The sequence below is a fragment of the Falco biarmicus genome, chromosome 4 (assembly GCF_023638135.1).
Source record: "Falco biarmicus isolate bFalBia1 chromosome 4, bFalBia1.pri, whole genome shotgun sequence".
NCBI lineage: Eukaryota > Metazoa > Chordata > Aves > Falconiformes > Falconidae > Falco > Falco biarmicus.
In genome coordinates, this window is record NC_079291.1 from 29,764,748 (window position 1) to 29,784,381 (window position 19,634).

The 19,634-nt window shown below is 42.1% G+C and overlaps 1 protein-coding gene across 3 annotated transcripts in view; it reads right to left on the minus strand.

The window, feature by feature from the left end:
- The window catches only part of HDAC9 (histone deacetylase 9), a 485,255-nt gene extending 475,913 nt beyond the window's left edge, over positions 1 to 9,342 (minus strand). The window contains exon 1 of one of the 3 annotated variants that reach the window (XM_056333956.1): positions 9,095 to 9,342. The gene's annotated coding sequence lies outside the window, so the exon portion shown is untranslated. The remainder of the gene's footprint in view (positions 1 to 9,094) is intronic. The other 2 variants (XM_056333955.1, XM_056333954.1) reach the window with 2 other exon arrangements.
- Between the last annotated feature and the right edge of the window lie 10,292 nt (positions 9,343 to 19,634).

Here is a 19,634-nt window from a genome sequence, read left to right on the forward strand (position 1 = left end):
CCAACTACTGTTCAAATTCTGGTGACTGAATTACAATATGCAATTAGATTTAATTCAGTATAATTGGACTGAATCACTAGCTAAAACAATTTCAACCTTGTGCAAGTCAGATTATCATTTTATTTACCTTTATATGTGTCAGTAATATCAGCTCTGTTAATATCAGTATAGTTAATTATTCCTTTGCCTAACTGAAGCAGCAACATTAGTGGAAAAAGCCTGTAGATAAGAGAATAATAGCTTGCATATGAAAATCTGATGGATCATTGCACTGATGTTCAGCAACTGCTTTAAGGATGAAGTCATCACTTTTGCTTTGATTTGTGTGTGCTTAGCACATACTCCACACCCCTTTGTGATGTATGACTTTAGAAAAAAAAATATATGAACAAACCAAGATACATAAATTAGACCCCAGTTCTGGCCTTGGCAATCTATTCAGCTCCCATTCTCTTTAGAATATAACTATATACCATAAATGACAGATTTCAGTCTTTTCATCATCTTGATTTTAACATATCTGGAGCAGGAAAGTATAGTGTTCTTTTTCACAAAGGAGAGTAATATAAAATCACCACGCACATATCACAGCAATATGAAAGCAACAATGATTGAAGAAGCAATCACATAATGCTTTAAGAGAAATATTTGAGCTTACAGATCACATAGTTCATCAATTTCATGCAAGAAAATAGCCTTCCATCAGAGTAAGCAAGCAGAATTAAACGTATTTTTTTTTACTCTAGCTTACCTTTATTTTGTTTTGATTATATTTCTGTGGCTTTCAAATATGAAAAATAGGCCTTTTCATTCTCTCTCCTGAAGTACTTAGATTGAAATCATTGCAAAGAATACTCTTTTTTTAACATGATAATGGATTTATTATGTGGCTTCGTTATCTAATACAGAACTGTATTTTGATCTGACATTTCTATGCATAAAAACTAAGTTATGGTCCAAATGTCACTTGAAAAAGCCTCTCAGTTGTGTCTCCTGTCCTCTCTCCCAGCCCAGTCTCTTCTCACAATACAAACACTCCACAGAAATGAAAGAAGAAGTAATGATGCATACAGACTTCACAGGTGACAAACATTAAAGCAGCATTCTCCAAAAGTATGGATGACCACCCTGCAGATGAGTAAATGGGAAGCAGGGTCAGAAATGACACTTGATTTGTCACTACAAAACACATTTCTCACATGCTACGTATACAGACACCCCGGAAAAATCGCAGTGAAACTCTGGAACTGTCTCTGTTGCTACTTTGTGGCCTAGAGAAAAAGGATTTCATTTGCCAGGCATGCAAAAAAAATCTCCTAGGCATACCCTCATGCTCTGCTTGCAGGTAAACTGAATACACTGAAGAAGCTACATACTTACATTTAGGCATCACTCAGGAAAACTAGTGATGGAGGGGGCAGAAGCATACAGATACTTAGGTACAGAAAATGTACCTAGAGCGCATGCCAAGATCTGTTAAAATTATTTGAAGGTAATTGACGAAAGATGGCAAAGAAGAATCACCAAGAATTATTTTTGATACACTTTTGTAGCTCCTCCATTGCTTTGACAGTCCACCTAAATTATATCAGCCTCTCTGGGTTGCCCTAATGACTAAATGAGCACTTAACTGCTGCTAGCTGCAATCCCAGCTTCCATGCTGTTACAGATGGTACTCAAAGATTAAACTTAGATTATGTCATTTATAAATGAAAATACCTTTCTCTGACTCGCTTCTTGGTTTGGCTTCCCCTCCAGACTATTCACTCTTGTCAGTTCTGTGGCCCTGATTGCCACAGGGGTGCATCTTGACCATGTCTTCACTCTGATGCTGTTGATGACATTGAACTTCAGTTCCCTGCTGCTCCCTACTTACCCTGATTTTTATGGAAGGAAAACTGAGTACACAGAAGCCAAAACGGATCCTATGGTAACCTCCAGCTAGATCCCTGGTGTGGATGATAGAGGTCAGCAGGGTAGACCTAACCCACATTACAAGACTCTTTATGATCTGTTTTAGCTATTGAATGGGGTTTTTGCTGTTTCAAGCCACTGATCTTTCATTCTAAAACATTTAGAATATGTTTTCAGAGAATATACACAGTAACTATTTATATCCCAAATAAAACAGATTCAACTCCAATATGAAATATCAAAATTTCACTTAATCAATAGTATGGCTTATTAATCAATGTTGGTTATATTGTCTACCAAAAGAGGAAACATAAAAGATTAAAGTGGTAACTGTATCTATTGTATATTGTCAGCATATTCCTCTAATTTTAAGCTATATATGAACAACTGAATAGCTATCTAACTATAAATCAGGTAAAATGCCAATAATTTATACACTTTACACACTAAACACAGTCACTATGTGCATGCTGCTTATTTTCCATTTGGAATTTAATGTTTCATTTTTTTTCCTTGGAAATCCTATATTCACACCTGCAGTTCACCCACCTCTTGTCAAAGCAAGGTTTCAGTTCAATAGTTAGCACCCTGGAGACTTAATGATAACTGTCAAAAACTTGAATAATAAAGAATTTTGTATAATTAAAACCTAGACATACAGAATGTCTGTGTCATGTCATTTTCTTCATATGCTTCTATAACGGAGATATTTTAATGCACATGGTGCTTTAGAATTCCAATGTCAAATTACTTTCCCTACTCCAAAAAACATGATTCAAGAACTTTTCTGATAAGAACTATCAAATGAACCGCGTTTCTATGTAAACTGCAATAACAAATTCTTAAAAGCATACAATAGCTTATATTAATTTCATGGTCTCAAGACAGTACACTTCTGTTCAATGCCTTATTCATGGGTTTTCAGAATCTTGTGCTATTTACTATTTGGTAGCTTTACCAATATGAAGGTTTAGGTTTCCCCTTTACTCAAGCACTAGAGCTCATCTGGAATACTGCATCCAGTTTTGGCTCTCCCCATAACTGGAAGTTGCCACCTCCTGAGTCTACTAAGGCAGTCAGGGACTGGAGCACTTGCTGTATGAGAAGCTGAGGGCTTGTTCAGCCTGAAGATGAGATGGCTTTAGCAAGGACCTAACGTCAGCTTGCCAGTGCCGATGAGGAGGTTACCAACAAGATGGAGCCAGGCTTTTCACAGATGTGCATGGCACAAGAAGAGACAACAGCTGTGAATTGAAACTGACAAGTTATGAGTCAACATAAAGAAGAAAAATTTCTAGGAAGAAAATTAGGTATTGGATGTGATTTTCCAGAGAGGTTGTGGAATCTTTTTCTTTGGAGATTTTCCAGACTGAATTGGACAAATCCCTAAGCAACATGGTCCGAATTCTATGTTGACTCTTATCTGGCCAAAAGGTTGGTCTACGGATCTCCTAAGGTCCCCTCCAACTTGAATGCTTCTGTGATTTAGTGTAATCATGAGTGTTACAAAAAGTAACAGGAAATTAAACTTCCAGTTTGACCTGAATACATCCTAGGACACATCAGTCAAGCTTTTTATAAAAAGAGATGGAGTATCACCACCCTTGGACAAGACGCTAATGAGATTTTGATGGGCACAGACTACCATTCTTTTCACATTTGCTTAAGAAAGGTAACTTCAGATTGAAAAGGATACAGACAACGACTCAAAGATATCTGGAGGAACACAGATATTCTTACATGAAAAAAAAAAAAACAGAAAGGTAAATTCAGGCTGACTAAATGAAGGCTCAGAGGATGTATGATTTCTATTTGACCAAACAGTAAAACTAGGAAGGTTATCAGATAATCTGACTTTAAACACGGATAAATTGCCCATGTACCGGTCTATCAGCACACTCACCTATACTCCTCATCACAAATCTGTAAGCATCTTTACATCCCTTCTTGATTTACAATTTATTTGCAGAGTTTATAACTGATAACATGTATGAACTCCCATAACAAGAGTTCCTTTTGGGGGGGAAAAAAAAGGCAGAGGGGGGAGGGAGGGAGGGAGGGAAGGATAAAAATAGAAGAACACAGGAAAAGAGAACTGGAAAAGTGTAGAGGAACGAAGCTGGGTTAATTAGCATTGATAATATACAACTGTGGGCTGGCTTCAGAGGCAGAGGGTTGGCTGATGTAGATAAAGTGCAGGTGTGGCTGGTTAAGTTCAGATGTTGGGCAGCCAATGAAGAGAGAGCAGCCAAGGAAGAAGAGACAGAGCAAGAAGAGAAAGAACATGCACCCTGGATGAGGAGAAGGTAACTGAGGGACTGACATGAAGAGTATGCTGGTATGAGATGGTAAAAGACCTTGTTGCAGCTTGATAGTTTGGAGAGTGCTGCAACAGAAAAGCAAAAGGAGAAAATGGAAAGGCGAAAGGCAAAACTCCCTTCAGTGGCTAGTCAAGAAAAGAACTGACATGGTCTACCCAGCAAGCACCCTCTTCCCAGTGTCCTCTCCAGTGCATATAGGTGGTCCACCATACTACTCCCATAGAAACTATACAGATTTCCTCATGATCTGTTCAAACTCCCTATTGCCTGTTCCCACTCATGATGCTACTAGCGCTGACTGGAGTAGTCTTTGATCAGAGGCTGTGTCGCAAGCTAACTAGTTGGCTGTTAAGTGTTACTCAGTAATATATGTAAACCTTATCAGATAATTGTCTTTCTCCTAGCACAGTCCTAGCTGCAAAAAACGGTGCAAGAAAAGGATGGTGAAAAAGAATGACTATTACACCAGTGTCAATCACTTACCACTGGAAACCTGACATAACAGTACTATCGGGGTTTGCAGATGAAAAGCCATGAGAACAACAGTACAAGACCAACAGCATGAGGACAGCAAGGGAAACACTGCCCCAGCAGTTTTGGAGAAAGGTTACAGAGCTGCAAGGGAAAGGCAGAGTGCAGAGCTGCTAATGGAAGACCCATGGCATTGCAAAACATTGGGGCATTGTCCTGGTTTCAGCGGGGATAGAGTTAACTTTCTTCTTAGTAGCTGGTGCAGTGCTGTGTTTTGGATTTGGTGTGAGAGCAATGCACACTGATGGTTTTGGTCGAGAGGGCTGGAGGGGCATGAGAAACTGGGAGGGGACACAGCCAGGACAGCTGATCCAAACTAGCCAAAGGGATATTCCATACCATATGATGTCAAGCTCAGTATATAAACTGGGAGAAAAAGGAAGAAGGTGGTGACATGTGGCACTATGGCATTTGTCCTCCCAAGTAACTGTTACATGTGATGGAGCCCGGCTTTCCTGGGGATGGCTGAGCCCATGGCAAGCAGTGAATGAATTCCTTGGTTTGCTTTGCTCGCGTGCGTGGCTTTTGCTTTACCTATTCAACTGTCTTTATCTCAACCCACGAGTTTTCTCGCTTTTACTCTTCTGATTCTCTCCCCCATCCCACGGCGGGGGAGCGAGCAAGTGGCTGTGTGGGGCTTAGCTGTTGCCTGGGGTTAAACCACTACAACAAACTTCTTTAGAAAAAAAGTTACATAACTATATATTGCATAAAAATAAAGAAGTTTGGGTATGTCCTCACAGGAAAGTTAGATCATAACTTGTAGCTGAAAAGATTTTAAGATGGCCCCAAACTAATGAATATTATTTCTGAAAAGTAGTTAAACACTGTTTTGCTGTAATTTTTAAGCTGCCTGAAGATGAAGCTATAGATTAGCACATACGAATAAACTTCATAATACTATAAAAGTTGCAATAATAAAGTCAACACTAGTGCAGTCTTACCTGGCATGCACTGACATTCACAATGTAATGCATTCATTCCAAGTAAGTTACATCAAATATGGGATAAATTCTTTGGTCATATATGATCTTCCTAACCTAAAAACCCAAAACAAAAAGCAGCAAATGAAAGGTGATTTTGTCAAGTACTGTTAGCTCTACATTGCCTTACTAACATACCAGTTTCAGTAAACAATCTAACCTTAAGTGATTCAGGATGCAACTTTCTCTGAAAAAAACATGCTTTCTTCTCTGGCAATCATTACTGAAACCTTGAAGCATGACAATCTTTTATCATGGAATGGTCCAGCATTCAGCCTTTACAAAGCATGTCTTTACATCTTAAAATAAACTCATCAAACGTATTATGTACTTTCCTACTTGAATGCAACAACTGAAAGAACGTTTTCTTACACTCTTGGAGAGACTGGAAAACTGATACATTCTCTTTTAACTTTAATTCTATGGAAAGTTAATTTCACGTGAACAGTATGCATATAAGGCATAATATACAACCCTCAGCAAATCTGGCCCAAACCTCTTCTGTAAAAGGCAAAAAGCCCTCACTCCTGAAATATACCAAACTCTCTCAGCTAACGATTCAGCTAGGACTACACTGTAAACCAGAAGAACTTTCTATTGCTGTTTGTATACACATACCCTAAGTAGCTTTAAAGTAGCTAGTATGAATACTGATGGATACAAAATAGCAATAGTACACCCAGTCTAGTAAATACATGCTTTAATTTACTATTTTGGAGATTACTAGGCTACATCCCAACATTTTTGTCATGTTTAATTGGCTATAGTCAGTCACACACAACAGGATTTGAATATTTTCAAAACTCCATTTCTCCTATTAAGCATTAGTTGAATACTCAGAAATAACTACTTAAACTACATTTAGTCACCCTCAGCATTCATGGTAATTCATACTGGGATTCATTTCATTTTCATGATGGATAAACATGAATTTGATCCATATTTTCAGTATATAAAAATTTCAACAGCAACTTCTATGAGATTATCTCAGGCAGTGAGATAAACAACTGAAAATTATTTTCCACTTTAAATGGTTTTTAGAAAGTACATAGTTTTTATAACTGAACCTCTTCTTAATGTTATTGTCTATTAAGAAATCAGAAAATATATATACCACTCAATCACAGTATTATCTTTTTTTCCCCAGAAAAATCCTAGTAGGAGCAGCTGCACTAGATGAAGCGTGTACTAGGACTTTCAGCAGTGAAGACACTATTTCATTTTTATTTTTAAACTGCTCTGGGCACAGAAACATGGTGGTAAACAGAAGATACACAACAGCTTATAAACTAGTATTCCCGTTTCATCCTGGAGACTGCGCTTCATTTGTGGAAAAGCAGGTTAATGGAAAACCAAACACTGCTGTTTTCAGAATTGGCATTTTAATGTCAGGTTGAAAATATTTGGGTGTATTACACATTGACATTGACTTTGCTACCAGAATACACAGGAATCTGACACTGAGAACACTGTTTTGGGCAGGCTTAAGTAACTATGGTGCTGTACTTGCATCAGCTTGGTCACCATGAAGTATAATGGCGTGGTTTTATCTTTTTCAGAATTCTCAACTGACAATGACATTTTCATACAAAAGAGAGCTATTTCAGTATTTATATGATGAAGTTGGCACCACTGGTAGGTAAATATGACTGACTGCAGCTTTTGTCTGGGGCGATGACATGTTTTTTCCCAACGTTTTGTGTCACACCTCTGCCACTGTAATGAAAAAGAAGGGTTAGAATAATGTATCATTTGTATCATTGATGGTGGAAAGTTATATATAGTTGAGACCTATCTATTTTATACAAATAACAATGCAACTTAGCTGTATGAAGGGATGGAATTGCCTTCCAATACCGCTCCAGTACCATGACAGAGAACAAGCCTGCACTTCCCTCTGAACAAAGCAGGTGCTCTGGGTACAAAACATACGTGGGCTGGGACCACTGATACAAGAATGCATTGGACATGAAAGAAAATTTAGAAACTGTCAAAAAAAGATCAATTTAAATATCTTCAATAGATCTAGGATGCTGTTGGGGAACTGGGGCTGGGGGCGGGTAGGAGAGGGCATTTGAAAAACCTTAATGTGAAATACCGTCCTTTTTTGTTCATGAGTTCTCAGCAGAGTTTACAGGCCTTTGTGAGCTTGCAAATTAAATCCTGAATAACTGTCACAAAACTATTCTTCTGTCCCAGAAAACAAGATGTCATGGAACTAAAGCTGACAATACTGAAAGACAGATAGGTTTAAAATTCCTCGGCTTCTGTGTCGATACTTGTTCCGTGTTGTTTGTGACAGGACTTCTCAACACCATTTGCATCAGCAAAGAACACTCATGCATTTTCATATGTCAAAAGGTCTCCGCAATTCGCTTTGCTACTTCTTTCTCAATGTTCGGCTTGTTTTAAGTATTTCTCCCCTCTTAAATTCTCGCGTAGTTTAACAGCATTTTTAGACCCCTTCGGAGCACTTTGAAATACAAACTGCCGTGAGCTCTGTGTAAATCTTCCCCAGATGAATACCCATTTCGTGCATTACAAGTAATACCTGCTTTTTTTTCTGTAACAGTGATAAGCACGAATGATTACCGACTGCTGTTACATTCCATTTCAGATTACAACTCAGACATTTTAGGTGAGTCGGAACAACTGCACCCGTATCGGAAACTGCCCGTGCGCTGCCCCGCGCCGCTGAGCCGCCCCCCGGGATGCACACACCGCTGGGCCACCCAAAGCACGGGCACACGGAGCTCCGGCCGCGCACCGGCCCGGGATGCGCCCGCACCGGCCCTGCGGCGCCGCCGCCCCAGGCAGCCGCCACCCCGGCCCGGCGGGGAGCCCCAGGGGAGCGCCCCGCCGCTCGGCCCCGCTCCCACCTGTTCGGCCCCCAGCGGGGGGCTCTCCCCGCTCCCCAGCCGGCCGCGGGGGGCTCGCAGCGTCCTCCCCGCCCGCTGGGGCTCCGCAACCGGCCCCGCCAGCCCCCGGGCTTGCCTGGGTGGCCCCGGCACCCCCGCGACACGGCCGCGGCCCCGCAGAGGAGGGGGTCGCACAGGGACCCCCTCCCGGGCCCGTTAACGCGCACACACGCCGGGCAGGGCAGGCGCACCGGGAACCCCTCCGCCACTCACGCTCCCGCGAAACGAAACTTGCCGGGGGGCGGCCGCCCCCACCCGCCCTGACACGGCCCAACTTCCCGAAACCTTCCCAAAGGTCCCGAAAAATCCACCCCGGCAAGTCCAGGACAGCGGCCGGGCGGCGGGACGGGCCGGCCCCACGGCCCCGCGCTGGCTGCCGCCGCGGCCGGGCAGAGCGGAGCGGAGTGGGGCAGCCGGTGCCACTCACCTTCCCGCGCCTCCGCCTTATCTCTTCGCTCGCGGGCTGCAACTTCCAGTCCTCCCCCCAGCTGCCATCTTCCACCGGGGCGGCAGGGGAGGGTGCGGAGCGGGAAGGAAAAGTTGCGGCGGCTGCCGCGGGGACTAGGTGGCCATAGCGCCGGCGGGCGGCGGAGCCGGCACGGGCGAGCCTGCACCGTGCGCGGCGGGCGGGCCGCGGGGCGGGGCGGCGGCAGCTGCCGGCGAGGGGCTGCGCGCTGCGATCGCTGCCCGTGGCGACGCGAGGAGGATTTACTAAAAATAGCCGCCCGGCTCGGCTCGGCTCGGCTCGGCGGGGGGGGTGGCGGGGGGAGGCCGCCGGGTTGCTCCGCGCTCCCCGCGGCGGCCGCTGGGGGCCGAGCGGGCCGGGCCGGGCCGCGGTGAGCACGGCGCCGTGCGCGGGCAGAGGGGCAGGGAGGCGCCCCGGGGGCGAAACCCGAGGGAACCCGCGGGGTTGCGGCTTCCCAGGCCCGGCGGCCCGGGCCGCGCGGGGTCTGGCAGGTCTGTGGCCGCAGCGGCCCGCGGGGGGGCGGCGGTGCCCGGACCCCCGCCCGGCCCTTGCCTCCCCCCCCCCCGCCTCAGGGCTCCGCGGCCGCGCACGGCGGCCTCTGGCGGGCGGCAGGGCTCCGCCGCCGGCCCGGGAAGCCAGGGCCGGCATGTCGCCCCCGCCGGGCCGGGCCTAGGCCCCGCGGGGCTTCACCGCCTCCCCGCGGCGCTGGCTGGCGGCCGCTGGCGGCGGAGCCGCTCGGTTGTTTCGCGCCCCTTGCCACCCTTGCCACCGGTAACCTCTCAGCCCTCGGGAGGGAATTGCACCGGCCTGTCACCCGCCCCCCGCCAGCGAAGGGACAGGGCTTCTGGGACCCGACCGTGGGCCCTCCGCGGCGATCCGGCGGGCGGCATTAGGGCACGCATCTGGGACCGCGGCGGCCGCGGCTTCCGCCAGGGCTCTGGCGTTCGGCACGGGGAGAGTGTACCGGCTGCCGTGCGGCCCTCGGTGGTGTTGCTGCTCCCTCGGGCTGTCACGTCCCGAGGTGACTGCACGTCTCTCTAGTGCAGCTCTCCCCTTGGGGTCTTTGGATCAGTCTTGGCGTGTCTTAGTATCTTCAGCTAGAGGATGTCCATCTTTCTGCACCCACGTTGGGTCTCTTTCATAATGACTAACAGGCTCGAGAATTCTCTTTTCCTAGTACGGTTTTATGCAGAACATGAAGCACTTTAGTCTATGGAATCTGTCCTAACCACATTTATTCGTAATATAAATTCATAGATAAATGTCTTCATTACTTGGAAGAGAAGGGAGTATCTCCTTTTATCTCTCCCCTTATGGGTAAAGGTTAGCCTCAAAGCAGTTTAGTTCTTGGAAATCTAAGCAATCAAAAAAAAAAAATCATTAGCTATCTTCCAGCTAGTGGCTTTGGAATTCGCGTTTTTACCATAGAAGTTTCATGGTGTGTTTTATTAGTTTAAAAAAAAATAACATTGATTGTACTTATTCTTTTCACTTCGTTTGTTGTCAGATGTTAGCTTTTCTGAAACAAATGTTTAAAACTGTTATTTCCAAGAGTGGTGAAGAACTAGTTAAGACTAAAAGGTAAAGCTAGTGGCTAAAGGAAGAGGTTTGGAATTTGGCCTGAATGTCATTGATTGCTCAAGGGATAAACACACGTAAACCTCAACTGTGATAAGCAGTGGGTTTTGTGACCCTCAAAATAAATCTCACTTCTCAAAATTAAAATCAATCTGTGTCTGCGTATATTTCAAGTTGGAGAGGAATCTCATTAGTTTGTTGTGGTTTATGTTTTAGTTTGAGAACTGGTTTCAGTGGTATTGCTGGATGTTCAGTCATGGAGTGCTATGTGACAGATCAAAGTCCAAACTGGCTAATGAAATCACAGAGCACTGTTTCTCTGGCAGGTTGATAGGCTTCAAGCTGATACATACTTTTGTTTCATTATGTACTCTTATTCTCTGTCTACTCAAAGGAAGAGTCATCATTATAATCATATTCTAAAAGACTAGTTACTGTTCTAATGCTATGGTGGGAACTCCAGCATTTTTACTGGAAAATAACAGGGATCTCTGAGACACCTCCATGTTTTGGTTACTGCTGCTCTTGCCCTACTCATTTCCACTCAGTGCTAATAAATACAGTGAAGTGGTGCATAGTGGTAATATTCAGGCAGCCTTTATCTTGCTTTTACTAGGTCTACTATTGCTATTCCATTACTACATTATCTACTCCTAATCCTACTGACCAAAAAAATGTTTTATAGACTTGACTGGTTTGCTGGAGTGCTGAATATGTGTACCTCATTTCAAATGTAGCATTGCCTATTTTATCACTGTCTTTCGGAATTATTATTACAAACATTTGCTGAAAGTCATGGGGGTGAGAAAAGGATGTGGTATGCCTGCATTATAATTTAGAAGTGTAATTTATAAAACCTGAGATGAGGTGTTGAGATCCTTAAAACATTTCTATCCCTAAAAAGAGACTTGGCATCATCCTTGCAGCTTCTTCTCTGCTACATTGTGAACTGGTGTCTGCTGACCATTAGGGCTATGATGCCCTTCACATACACTCCGATTTACAATAACTGGGTTTTTGATTGAAAAAACCTTGCATATTTATCACACAGAAGATCAGTAAGGTCACGTCTGGGAGAGCCACAAAAAGTTTTGGAAACCACACTGGAACAGAGAAATTGTCTTCCCCGTGGTTCCCCACTTAAGGTTGTGCTTAGTGAAGGCACTAGGAGAAAAATCATAAACTTTCCCCCCTCCCCCCAGTCAAATAAAAACACTGAAAATATTGAAAACATTGAAAAAACTAATACATACAAAGCTCAGTAAAGAATTTCTCACATTGACACATATTTTAGTATCATTAAGACTGTGGAAAAATAGCTTTCAGAAGTTCCATGCCTTAACTGAGAACTACCTTAGGTATTAAACAAACATTGAGGTATAACAGCTCATCAAGCAGTGAGCAATTCCCCTCCTATGATACCAAAAGGAAACGTGTAGGATGTTCTGTACTGTGTGACTATTAAAATCAAAATGATACTCAGCTATGACCTTTTCCAATCCAGTTCGTAAACCAATGTCTCACAAAAAGTGAAACCCATTGAGATGAACAGAAAGAAACCCTTAACATTTAACAAGACTGATCTGGACTTCTAGCCTACACGTGCTTGTTAACTTGCAAATCTGAATAAGATGGACGTAGTGCTTTGCTTGTCCATGAAAACCATTGAGGAATGAACAAAAGCTGTCTGCCCCATTAGTTGATGTTACATGCCAGCTCTTTGCTGAAACGATCAGTCCTTTTGGGTGTATTTCTGTTCCTCAACTGCCAGACAGCAGATCCTTTTATTATCTCTGGCAGTCAAGAGGCTTCAGTTCTTCTTGGGTGTAATCTTGCAACACACCTAGGCTTCTAGTCACATCCAGAGCAGACTAACATGACGTACTCTACAGAGATGATTCGTAAATTCAGCTTGATGTTCAAGGAGGCAGCCACCTGCTTGCTGAGTATGATAAATCAACACCCCAAAATTTAGCTGGGTCTGTTCAAGTTCCTGTCCAGTTTTCAAGGGCTCATGGCTCTGCTCTTTATATGCAAAGCTAAGTTCAAGTCATGCTGTACTTCTCTGTAGAAATCAATACCAACTGCCTCTCATCTGTCACCTATAGGGCTAGATCCTTCCAATACTTCAGACCACTCTTTTTTTTATTATTTAACAGAATTAGTAGACTGACCTACCTAGCATGTTGCACAGATCATCCATGCACCATGTACCTAAAAAATGGGGCCCTTCTAACCAGTGTTGTGCAATTCTTTGTGTATGCTTTATATAAGTATTAATACTTACAAAAGCATTTGCTTTTGCAAATATTTCTATTTTAATAAGAATGTTTACATTAAGTCCTTCTCTAAAATTTTAAGATTTGTCTTCCATAAGAAAAAACCTTGGAGTCTGGGGGGGGGGGAGAGGGTGTAACTTACTTGTGATGTCTGTTAATTTGACTGAGAATTAGTTGAAAGGTCTTTTGGGTAAGACTGCTAGCCTTTTAGTAAGTATCTTGCTCAGTGGCTCATAAACATTAACATTTTGCATGTTTCAAATGGGTATAATTGTTGGTTTTGTTTACAGAAAGTGTTTGCTTTTTTCCTCCAAAAGATCAGCGGTTTAGCTGATCAGTTTTATGCAATTTGTAAATAACCACTTGACTGCTACAGAAGTAGGCAATCTAAATGAATCAACACAGACGCCAACATTTTAAAGATAATAGGGATTTCTGCATTAACATTAAAAAATAATAGTTTTATATATATTTAAATGTCTTATGAAAATATATTTCTCACACACTGTAGATAATGAAATGTGTGATTAGCTCTTTCAGTGCTTGGGCTTTAAGGAATGTATACACATACCTACATTTGATGGGACTATTCAGGTGGTTAAAATTAAACATGTTATTACCCCCTTTTTTTAGTGCTAGTGGTTAGCCAGTATTTGGAAATCTGTGGGCTCTTTCTCAGAAACATGATAAAGTGTTTTCTGATCCTGACCTATTTGTCTGCAGAGAATATAAATATATCTTGTTTCCTTGAACACAGTAAGTCATGAAACGAATGACCAGACTGGGCTGCTTGCTTGTAATGCCAAGCCTGCACACAACCATCCTGCAGCAGCACTGTGCCCCCAAAGCCGTTCTTTCACTCACACAAAGCAAAGGTTTTGAAGTGCTAATGCTGTGGTGAACTGTGCAGAACTTGCAATCATTCATGTAAAAAGGGGATCTAAGTATGCGTCTTGGATGTCTTTTGAAAGATTTCCCATTAGCTTTGGACTAACTCGAGCTGAAGTTGAGCCCTGTCCTTGCTTTCATATACTGCCCTTTACTCTTGATCCCAAGTCCTCTTCTGTCCTGACCCTAAACACCTCTGATTATTGTGGTCCTGCCTGCTTTTTTCCCATTTTGTCTCCTGCTGAGATGCCAAATTTTCTACGCTTTCTGTTGAAGACATTGCTATGTCTTCTGTTGCACTGATGCAAGTGACCCCTCAGGTGTCCTAACCCTGCTCTGATATCTGACCTTGTCCTTTGCTCGTTCTGAACCAGGCATCCTTCCAAAAGACATCTGATGACAGACTCCAGGAATTGTCGTATCCAGCATCTTGTTCAGGCCAAGCAGCACTTCTGTCACTCTGTGCCCTGTTTACATGTTCCCATTGTATTCTTGCCATTCCCTTGATTTTCTGATGTCCTTGTTTCTCCCTGGCATACGACACACAGTTCCACCAAAGAAAGGAGTGCGTTTCTGTTCACACCTTACTGTACAAATCTCAGCTTACAGGACTGAGCCCCTTTTTCAGCTTTATCGTGCCAATCCACAATTTGGAAGGTAGTTTCTATTCTTTGCCATTACTAAGTTAGCTGGCATTACAGTATTCTTTCACTTACCCTGAATAGAAAATGTTTTTTATCTAAACAAGGATAGATCATTACTAAATCAAGAACTGCCCACAGATCATAAATATATCTAGCTTACAAAATTCCAGATGCACTAGTCTTTGTAAAAAAAGTGCTTAATAATTACAAAAATAAAATGACTGGCATTTGCATCTGGCGTGTCTTATTTGTTCCTCATAATCATTGTTAAAAGGTAAAGAATGTTACAGGTAAATTTCTTCAGTTCCTAACTGAACTACTCTTTTAAAAACAAGGTACATTTGAGAAAAAGAACTCTCTGAGGAACCCTAGCCAGGTCATTAAACCTGACCAAATCGTGCCTGTTTGGGTGGATGATTGCATCTGGTTTTGTCATGTGCTTATTAACCGCATTAGCAGATAATACGTGATTGTGAATGAAAGAATGAACCTGAAATTACACAAATCTTTCTCACTATAATGATTCATCAGGTAGGATTTGTTTCAGCTTTCTGCTTTATCTTTTATTATTATTATTATTATTAACATTATCACATGTTCTGTAGCGATGACAGTCGTGATGGAGAACAGGCAGAAGTGGCTGCTGGGAGCCTCTTGTCGATAAGCTTCGTGCAGGCAGCTTGGGCTGGCCTGATGATGATTCATGGATGATCAAGTGCAACAAACGGCTCCATGTGAATATCTGAGCAATAATTTTCTGGGGGACAAAACAACTCAGCGACATTGTAATTCCTTCCTGTAATTTCTTACTTCTTTTTCTGAAACGTTAATATCCGATGGGTTTCCTTGCTCCCATGGCTTAGTACCAGGGCAATGTGAACAATGATGCACATAGAAAGAGAGCTTTTCCTGCACAGTTCTCAGCCATGAGGTTGAGAGGTTATCATTGACTTGGTCCTGGCTTTTCCAGCTGGGGTAGATGAGCTGTACTGCAGATGTTTCTGTTGTCTTGATTGACTTCAAGATAGATTCCATTGTCATAGCTGCTACGCTGTCAAACAGATAATTACACAGACATAAGATAGTTTTGTAATAACATTTGATATTAACATTAAGATATATATTTCTTATTATTGATTGACTTCTGTGACTGTGGGAGGCTATTGGTGGAATAGAAATTGACAGACAACTCCCAGGCAGGTGGCGATGGAAGAGATATCCTTAGTCCCCCTTGCCTTTTATGAAATATCTTAAATGCAGTATGTGCTCTCCACTCGCAAGTATACTGTCAGGCTGCACAGCTCCTCTTTCAACTTAAGGCAGGGCTGCAGGCACCCTGCTATTATCAGTTACTACTTGGTGATAACCTTGTCAGCTTCCTTTTGGTATTCATGTATTATCAACCAAATAACACTAGTTTCTGAAAATGACCGGTTCCATTTACATTTCATAATCTGTTGAAAGGAAAAACGTTTGTGACTAAGTAAGAGAAGGAAGGAGCTGTCAACCCTGTTTTGTGATTACTGCCCACAAATGTTCTCACATTTTGCTTTAAGAAAGTGTTCTGACAAAAATATTAGCACTAATAGTACAGTATGCATATGTTCTCTGAGTATAAATAGTGCAACTTCATCTCATGAGATAGCTCAGGGCTCTATCCAATGACTTTAATGAGGTTTGAGGTTGCTCAGCACCTCACAGCAGGCACTCAGCACACAGGAGGAAGGCGACATGCTAAACTTCTAATGACGTGAGGCACAAAGCACCACCAGTACTTGTCCAAGCCAATGGGAGTCACAGAGCCTTGGTGCCTGCAGCATCAGCCTTTCCTTCTCCAATGAATGTCAAAAAACATTTCTTTCTCTAGCACACTGTATCAGCATCCTCCAACAGACACATCCTACAAACAGCAATCTGTATTGGCATTCTGCTTTCACACAAGAAATGAAACTCATTTGCCCTAACTTGGGTGACTGTATTACCGTCGGCTCCCTGGTCAGACAATACAGAGAAATATCTCCAGAGAACAACTCTTCATTCAAATGTAGGCGCTGAAAATTAGGTGGGATGGATCCCACTCGAGGTGTCTGCTGTGTTTTATTCACTCTTTACAAGGTTTACTTTTATTACATAAAGTCTTACAGGGGAATTTTTATCACTCACCTTGACAGAACCAAGTCCATCTCATATACAGACCACCTCATTTACAAATGCATATGCCATCAAGACAATGTATACTGTGTTCAAGATTATCAGATGGATACTCCTAAAACTGCAGTGTTTTGCCATTTTAACACTACAGGATGAAGTGGACACTGGCAACACTAATGCATTCAATTTAGAGACATTGATAGGCTCCTAACATATCTGAGAGTGACCAAAGTGATTTCAGGGGTAAGTCAGAAACGGAAATTAACAATGGGTGTCTTTTACATACAAAAAAATCCCATTAGTAATTAGCCTATTTAAAATATTCCACTCTAATTTTGTGTGTCTTGTACTGTGTTTCATTCTTGTCTTTTTGATTGTTTGCCACAATTATTATCTCTGATCTAAAGAAATTTAGGAAATGCTGCTGACAAGAAGCTCATGTTTAACCTTTATCAGCCTATTGTTTCTTTTGCATATAACTCAACACCTTTATAGAGGTCACACATACTCTCTGTACTGCGTGAATGCCGGGTTTCTGTAAGCTTTCATGCGATGTGTTGCACCCTGAAGAAAAAAAAATGTACTTGCTCACTGAATTCCACCTATTCTGTAGGAGTAAAATATTCTGGGCTAAATTATTATTAGCACATAAATATTTTTTGTGCTAATGATTATTAAATAATTATGCAGTACAGCATAAAATCTTACATATATGAGATTTTAATATATCACACATTCACACATATATATCATATATATGTGATCTCTATCTTATAGGCATATCATATATATAACATATTTATACATAAGTGTCTATAAATGTATTTATAATATTTCAGCATGCACATACAGATATAATCAAGGTTATAGCTGAGAGTTGGAGAGAAATTCTCACCCCCCTCCCTTGCGTGAAGTGAGACACTTTCTCTCAACTTCCTGCAGTCTTTTTTCCTGGAAGAGAAGGAATTCAGGTGTGTAACAAAAGTTACCTGTCCATGACCTTTGAAACTTCTCCTATTCTACCCACAGTATGAGAATGACGTAAGAAGAAAAACAAACAAAGCCTGTTCTTTCTATATTTATGTCTTTGTATGTAAAACAGAGGAACTATGATCTCTGCCCTAAACCTTTTCTGCATACGATATAGCTACTAGAGAATATGCAGGTCTTCTTAAAAGTAAGATTAATAAGATAGCAGTAGCATTACTTGTTACAGAATTCATTTAACACATATTTATTTCTGTCAGCCTGTTCAAATGAAACAAGCGTTATGTATTTTTTTTCTTGAGGAATACAACCGTGCAACTGAAGTAATCACTCTTAAATAAAACTCCAGAAAATCTCAAACCTAGCAGTAAAGTTTCATATTAAGCAAGGATTTATTGATTGAGAAGTTTCTATTTATTTGCTGCTATTTGTAAAAACCCAATACATACATTTTCTATGTGAATGTTCAGCCTATGTATCACATAAACTGTCAAAGCTATAGCTAAATATAACAATTATTATCTTACTTATTTGTCATATATATATATGACATATATATATATATATAAGAGAAATATATATAAGAGAAAATATATATATATTATATATAAGCATATATATAAGAGAAAATCAAAGTACTCCAGTCCTCAGTTTTTCTGTCCACACCTTCCCAAGTAAGTCTGGATTTGTACAGTTCCTTGACTAGAAAGGACAATTGTCCATTCTCTAGCAAGCCATATTTTGGCTAATTGCCAAAGCCTTACAAAGGTATCTGTACACTCATTTTATAGATGTTTTCTTTTGATGTTCTGATAGTATGATACCATTAAAATTTTGAAGAGCAAACAGTTCTCAACTTAATAAAAGAATCTGTGAAGAAACTACTTCATGATGGTGCCTGAAACCCATTTTGTCTTCAAAGATGGTGTTGTGGATTGCTGTACTCCTAAGTGATGACTGAACATTTTGTAAACTTGAATTAAAAGTTTTTTTCAGTATTTTATCCTATAAAAATTGTCATGCGTTTATACTTCTGTGCCCATACCTCTGCCCGTGGCTGATGCCTGGCAGGCTCTTGTACAAAGGTAAATATCGTCAGCACTGCTGAAACAGGACGATGAAGCATTGTTCCTTGTTAGATGATAAAGAATGGAAAATCATAGAATCATAGAATGGTTTGGGTTGAAAGGCACCTGAAAAGTCATCTAGTTCCAACGCCTCTGCCATGGGCAGGGACACCACCCACTAGACCAGGTTGCTCAAAGCCCCATCCAACCTGGCCTTGGACACTTCCAGGGATGGAGCATCCACAGCTTCTGCAGGCAACCTGTTCCAGTGTTTCACCACTCTCACAGTAAATGTTTTTTTTTTCCTTATATCTAATCTAAATTGCCCTCTTTCCGTTTAAAGCCATTACTCCTTGTCCTATCACCACATGCCCTTGTAAAAAGTCCTCCAGCTTTCTTGTAGGCCCCCTTCAGGTACTGGAAGGCTTCTGTAAGGTCTCCCTGGAGCCTTCTCCAGGCTGAACAATCCCAACTCTCTCAACCTGTCTTCATAGGAGAGATGCTCCAACCCATCATCTTCATGGCCCTCCTCTGAACTCACTCCAACAAGTCCATGCCCTTCTTATGTTGTGGGCTCCAGAACTGAACACAGTATTCCAGGTGCTGTCTCATGAGAGCCGAGTGAAGGTGGAGAATCAACTCCCTCAGCCTGCTGGTTGTGCTTTTTTTTGATGCAGCCCAGGATTCGGTTGGCTTTCTGGGCTGCAAACACACACTGCCAATTCATGTTGAGCTTTTTGTCCACCAGCATCGCCAAGTCCTTCTCCTCAGGGCTGCTCCCAATCCATTCGCCACCCAGCCTGTATTGATACTGGGGGTTTCCCTGACCTTGCACTTGGCCTTGTTGATCTTCATGAGGTTCTCTTGGGCCCACCTTACAAGCCTGTCAAGGTCCCTCTGGATGGCA